Source organism: Varroa jacobsoni, unplaced genomic scaffold, assembly GCF_002532875.2.
Source record: "Varroa jacobsoni isolate VJ856 unplaced genomic scaffold, vjacob_1.0 scaffold_752, whole genome shotgun sequence".
Classification (NCBI taxonomy): Eukaryota; Metazoa; Arthropoda; class Arachnida; order Mesostigmata; family Varroidae; genus Varroa; species Varroa jacobsoni.
The window spans coordinates 94,310-101,518 of record NW_019213654.1 but is presented as its reverse complement, the minus strand read 5'-3'; positions in this window follow the sequence as shown (position 1 = coordinate 101,518).

The window sequence follows — 7,209 nt, the reverse complement described above, 5'->3', positions numbered from 1 at the left end:
TGTTTGTTTTATTTTGAGAGTAAATAGTTCTATAACTGAACGGAGTTGTATTGGTAGAAAAGGCAACATCAGAGAAAAGAACGACAAAGCATCCGGCAAATTAGACGAGAAAATTGCAGATAGTCAAGCAAGAGAAGCCGTCTACAAAAGCGATGGGACGTGGTAGACAGATAGGTGAGCACACAAAACGCGGCTACGCAGACCAGGAAGTAGCTGATATGTGTAAGTAGATTGAGGTAATTTAAGCAATAATAATTATTTAATTGACTGATTATTTAATTGCTCATTTGTACAAACGGATTCTTTATGATCAGGCAACCTCTGTACCGGTCGACTACAGATCGCTTTCATTCTGATTGCTATGTAGCAATGAGTTGTGTCAAATCATAGTTAACGAAATCTCTTAAAGCGGCATTCGGAAAACAGATGTTTCCATAGAAGTTGCGAGACGTAAAAGAGCAGAAAGGGCAGTATTTTAATGGCTTGAAACAGTCACATGCTTAGCAGTGACTTCCAAAGGTACAGACGATTCCGGCCATAATCCTAAGGTAGTGCTATAGGCGGGTATCAACGCAGAGCGAGAGAAGGGTAGATATACTACTTTTCACTCAAGAAGACCCCATCAGCTCACTGCTATTCGATTATCCATGGTCAACATTACGATACGGACAAGGCAAATGAGGCTAAAAATGTATCTTAGATAAAGCCTTGATACTCGCAAGTAGCCGAAATCACCTGCAGCAATCTTCAGCAACCCCAGTCTCGTATATTTCCGGTATCAAAGTGAAAAAAACATACAGTAAACGAGGTGATTAATTCGAAACGTCTATCACAATTTAATTGAACGGAACTAGAAGATATGTCAGCTGATTGACCTGGTTGGACATTAGACCGATCTTAAATGCGAAAGCATAATTCGGAGTTCTCATAGAACAGAGAGTGGGTAGAGCCACATTGATTGAAAAACCACCAACTCCTTCGCTTCTATGCCGATTTCGTTGATATCCCGGCTGCTTGATATGGCTTACAGGTTTGTTAAGAAAACGAGCCATCTTAACATTTTCATACGTTATTTTTTTTATCCAAACGTTAATTTTTTAAAAAAGGACCGTAGGTATTTACTCCTCGAAATGTTTAGTTATGTTGCCTGCCCGTTAGCAGGTACACCGCTCCTCATCGAATAACGTACGTTAGAAATTTATCATATTATTAGGATAAAACGGCTTAAATTTTCTAATTTTGTGTAAAGAAAAAACTGGCTATAACAAACCACCATATATGGTCATCGAATATGCACCTTATGGTGACCGTGCATTTTTCTCTGAACTGAGGGTTATCCCGAACCAGGCCATCTCTGTGTTACTCTAGTTGTTCATATAAAACATATCGTGGTAAGAATTTCAATAATTAGACATTACTATCAAAACGGAAAACAGTACTTAGCCTATACTAGTGATTACACGATGTTTGGAAAACACATGTACGCAGGTGTATTTACATGTTGTATGTAACTTGTAGAAAAAATAATCTTTGCTTACACAGTATTTAGCCTGTAGGAAAACCTGTGAATAGGCCAACTCGAATCAGCTGGTCCGTTCGGTTCTGATGCTGCCAGAATAAAGAGGCAACAGAATTAGAGTCCGCTTGCCACCATACACGATCTGTGCTTCGGCGGTCATGACTACACCACTCAATCTAAGTGCCAGCGAACTACAATTCATTGAAGATTCAGAACTGGCACAGTGGTGCACCGCTTACTAGAAGGATGCGTAGACATATATTTTAAATAGGTATGTCTGACCTTCGAACTATCGTATTTTTTTCTGAGTACCTTACAAAGAAGATGCGATCATACATGTTGAAGGCCAAACCTTATTTCTTTGGAATGCTGTTAAGGAAATCTCATGGAATCCAGAATTCCAGCATTTCTTCTTCAAGATTATGCCACCTGATTCTCTAGCCATACGGTGGCTTCCGTTCTATTTGCTTAATTTCTATATCGGTAAAACTTTTTTATTTTACGTAAAATGAATTTCTTTTACTTGAGAGGGCCCTAAACCGCGAGCAGACTAGTGTCCTTACATATTCGTAATTGTTTAATACATTATGCGATACAATGACCTGATTCAATTAAACTAAGCCTTCGATCCCCCGTATGCACACCTTTAATAGCGGCTCAAGTGGTAATAAAACAAATGCTTCCCTATTCATTGGCTAGTCGTTGTTATTAGAATAAATAGCTCTGATGATTCTTAAATGACCGATCTTCTTTCTGCTCATAAACTTTATCTATCTGACTCGCCCGGCTGCTAAAGTCGCTCGGAAGTACTTATCATATTATACTCAATAGTTAATATGTAATATATAATATAGTCGCTAATTAATATATAAGGAGCAAAAGTAGTCATTCGGAGGCAAATTTCTAAAAATAACTCAATTATCGAATTTTACGAACACTTTTACTGTGCTGAAGACTAAAAATGATAGCATAGTTTGTGACGCAATGAGAGCTGATGCTTTGGGGTTATATCTGGCACATGTAGACCCACATGTGCCAGATACACATATAGCACATATAATTGGTTCTAATAAAACCGGGGCCACTGTTGAAATTCCCAAATAAACAAAACAGTCTAAAGCAATAAAATTAGTGGTTAAAAAAAGGGTTACCACGATTCTATACCTATATAAAAGTAAAGGCCATAAACGTAACTCTACTTATGGTAGAACAATTTTAATATCGGTGTCAACAGTTAACAGTATTTTAAGGCCGGTAGGCCTGACACTAAACTAGCCATTTTACCTTGTTATAGCTTCAGAAGATCCTTCAATCTGCCATATATGTAATACGTTGCTTTTTTTCTGCGGAGTTTTTTTTAGTTGACTATAATTTTGCAAATCGGATGCCTGTATCGACTGAAAGTTCTAAAAAAGACAGGGTATAGAAATAGTTCGTACAATTGTCTCTAGGGGGTCCCTTGTGCTGACACCAATAAGTAAGCTGTACGATGCAGCTTACTCTAAACTGTTTCAGAAACAATGAAAACATAATATGATAGATCACTCTATTGGCCTTTGACCAACGTAGAATAATTGAATAGTAAATATTATCGTCGCTGTTGGGCACCCCAAGTTTGTAAAGAATTATTTTCTATGAGGGACACTGGTGCGTTGACTGAAATCAATGGCTAGGTAATAATAGCGACACACCTGTATGGGGTGATGCTTCTTTCAGTGGACCCGTTAGGGTAAAAATCAAGAGGTGCTTGTGTTGTGTGCTATGGCATCGGGCGCACAGTTATTGGCCTTATCGAACCTAGAATGTCTTCATTATGAGACGAACCATATCTTTTTATTGTACTAATGGCCAAATCAATAAGGGCTATGCTGTTTGGTAATAAATGCGCTCTTCTGCTTCAACCCATTCACGGTTAACCAGTCGCCGTTTATGCCTTGCAGCTGTGCGGGTCTTCTATTACCTGTTAAAAAAGGGCAACGCTTCTGCCCAGGGAAATTAATCGTAACTGTATAACGGAGAGCTCCGTGACGATGCGAAAGCGCCTTAAGGAACTTTCGAACAAATGCGTTCTATGTTTTGTGATACTCCTTCGCTCGTGTACTTCAACCGAATTTGATAGGCTACATTTACTATATGATCCAAATGAAATATGTGCCTGCCACTACAGCTGGCGTCGCGAACGGCGTTTTTCAGCCCTCGAAACAAACATGTATCGGCGCTCGATTTCAAACCCCATGTGTCCCTATGCATCTATAGTATATTATCTCGAACTGTAATTGAAGACAACAGTTCCAACGTTCTAACCTTATCTGTATACAATCCCACTCAGCTTGATTTTTGCTAAACTCGAGTATTTACTGATGGTACTATTGCCGCTAATCTGCGTTACGGCACGTATGTGCACTCGATATGGCCTGAGTAACTTTTTTTTACAAGTAGATTATGTCAGGCGAACCTGCCAAGGGCACAACTGTGTCTCTGATATATGAAACACTCGGTCAGTCTATTTACAAATCTACTCCACTATACATGCAACAGCTTACTTAGCCTCGTTAATGATCCGTACAAATCGGAGAAGAACGTGTCGAAATAAATAGCTGGGTATTTATCTATAGACATAGATTATGTAGATGGATTTACTGTACACATATGTTACGTTTATTCTCTACTGACAAACAATGTGACGACTGCGACAAATTGTGTTGTTTCGGTTACGTTCTATAAAGCGAGCGACACTATCCAAAAAGGTACATTTATACGTACCAAAGCTATAATCGAAATAGATTTATTGGTCCGTTCAAAAGAGTGGCCATTTTCGCTATTGGGTATCGATGTTTGCAAGACAATTCTATGATGGATTATCGCTTATATCAATATTTTATAGCGTATCAAAAGCGAGATATAACTTAGCACTACTACACTATTTCCAAAATATACATAAATTTTGTCAAGGTGTACACATTTGCATGCGATGTACGTAAATGATGATGCCGTGTCCGTGTTTAACATTAACGTCTAGCGATTCTTTTTGCGTCGACATATTGCAATAGAGAAGGGAACAGTGATATATAACAAAGTGAGCTAAATCTTTTTGCGGAAGCTGATGGGATCATCTATGGTGACTGTACATGTACAGCAACTCAGATTGATAAATGGAGATTACTCGTCCGAGCCGAAAATTAACGTATTCGCTTATCTAATCGTTTACTACCGAAAATTGGTTCTATTTTATCCTTTTTTTCTACAAAAGCTTTTGTAGATTCGTTCTAAACGCCAACAAGAAAAAGTAGTCTAAACCTAAAAGACGTTATTTCCTATACAATGATAGTTCAACTTGCTTGTGGAAAGACTCATTGGCGTCTTAACCACTTGAAAACTATTTAATGAAGCTATTACGTAATCTCCGTAAGTCTAACCTAAAATCCTAAAATCTAGCGTAGTAAAAGAGGTGGATGTATAGGTAGTTTGATTAGATAGATATTGTGGGCCAGGCTTGGGTTACAAAGTACTTCGAATAAACTACGACTTTTTTTTAATGTGCTTTGCCTTTAAGACTGTGCCTAAGTCAAAACAGTTGTTTCAACGACATTTTCATAATATTTTATGTGCTGGAAATGTAGTCCCTAATAATCATGTTTCCAATATAACTACCATTAATCGTGATGTCAGCTTCAATTCGGGTTTTAAACCACTCATACGCTTGTTTCGAATGTTCTCCTCGCAATTCTGCGAACGCCTTCAGGCACGAGTGAGCGGGTCAACGTTGCTATGTTAAGACTTGTTGGGTTCTCATTCAGGAGAGACATAATGACTAAACTGGTTCAAAGCTGGACTTTTTGGCGGTCGTGCATATTCATTGAACAAGATGCTTCTATTTTCGAACCATCGATCCCGCACAAATCGCCTTGTACGAGCTGGAGCAATATCTTGTTGAGAGGCGCATGGGCTTTTTCAAACACTGGAGCTATCAACGATGGCATCAGCCTATTAGAGGACATTCGGATAAGCCCCTTAGAGATACGTTCGTCTTTCAGGAAGCAGGATGGTGATACTTCCTTCACTGGACATCACACTGAGGACATGGCAAAGAACATCAAGATCCGGCTGAGAATTGGCTTCTATGCATAAAAGAAGCATTTCCACAATAAAAATAAAAGGAAAAGCAAGGCCTATCGCTTCATCGATTGGGAAGCAAATAACTTCGGGTAAATCTCTTGATTTTATAGATCTCAGAGAGCATCTGTCTGATTTTTCTGACATACGACATGTATTTGAGGTCTTCCTGAGAATCGTATGCTCATTAACATCAAATTTCCTCACTAACGCCCTGATCTGACTAAAAAGAAAGACCATTAGAAATCTATTTTAGGACAGTAGAGATCAATTTTGTCTGCTTCTCCTACAGTTACCAATATTCATTTGCGACGCGGTACACTGTCGATTTGGGGTGCCTAAGAGGTCTGTAATTTCTTTGGGGGCTCGTTCAGCATACAATTGCTGGCCCTCGCTCAAATGGTCGGTCGTCCTGATAAGCTTGTTGTTCTGTAACAGAAGGAACTGGTTTTGTTATGGTATCAGGAATGGCGGATTGGCGATGCTCGTGGCCACAAATAGTTTACCGAAATTTAAATGGCGCCCCCCTGTACCAACTAGCTATGTAGTTGCCAACCAGGCTCGTCCAGCAGGCAGCTTGTCACACAGCTACAATTTATGCAATGCAAAATTAAACTACTAATTTATAGGTACAAACATTATACTTGAGTTACGTTTTGTGAACGTGACTACGTATTTTCTATGTTACTTTGATGCAGAACTGTCTTTGTATAATCGATATATTAAACATTCCATCAGGTAGCGGCCTTGAAGTGTACGTATGCCCAGATGCCCACAGTCACATATTGGCTAAGGAGGTTTAAATATAATTCGTACGATTTGACGCTAAAACGGAGATGCAATTGAGAGATTTATCATTTTGATCAGATGCGCTTCTTTTACGGCTTTGGAAGCGGCGGATATTGTAATACTGAAAGCCACTAAAAATCAAGAGAGTATTACCTTGCTGTTAAATGGAAATAACACAAAAAAAGCGGTAAGTTTATTCGCGAACTAAACGCACGGGCCTGATTTAGGCTATTATGACGTTAACATGTCGAAGAATGTGTTAACGGGTGATACTTTTTCTAAAAACGGGCCTCAATATACAAATTTTAGGACCATTATTTGTTATTTATGATTTATTCGTTTAACTGATTTATTATTCGAGTTACTACTAAAAGCATTATAAATAATTGATGTATCTTGACTCAAGGGCATCAGCATATCGTAGCTAATATTAAAGAAGGGCACGGTGCTCGAAATACTAAAGCAGACAAAATTGTGTTTGTATTGCGATTATCAAGATAAAAATTCATGAACCGATACTTAACAAAATGGCCTCAGAGTCATTAGGTCTAGACTTATTTTACAAATTAGTTCGAATTATTTCTATTTCAGTGGGAATAATCTGATTGGGACATTGCTATGGCAACAGAATTGTAGGCAGTCGCGGAGCAACAAGGCGACTGAGAATCAGAAACACAATAATCAGATGTATTTTGAAAATGGATGGTTCATTTATGAGGTGATTCTAACATAATAGTTATATTGACTAGAAGCCACTATCGTTTCTTCCAATGATTTTAGCAAGGTTC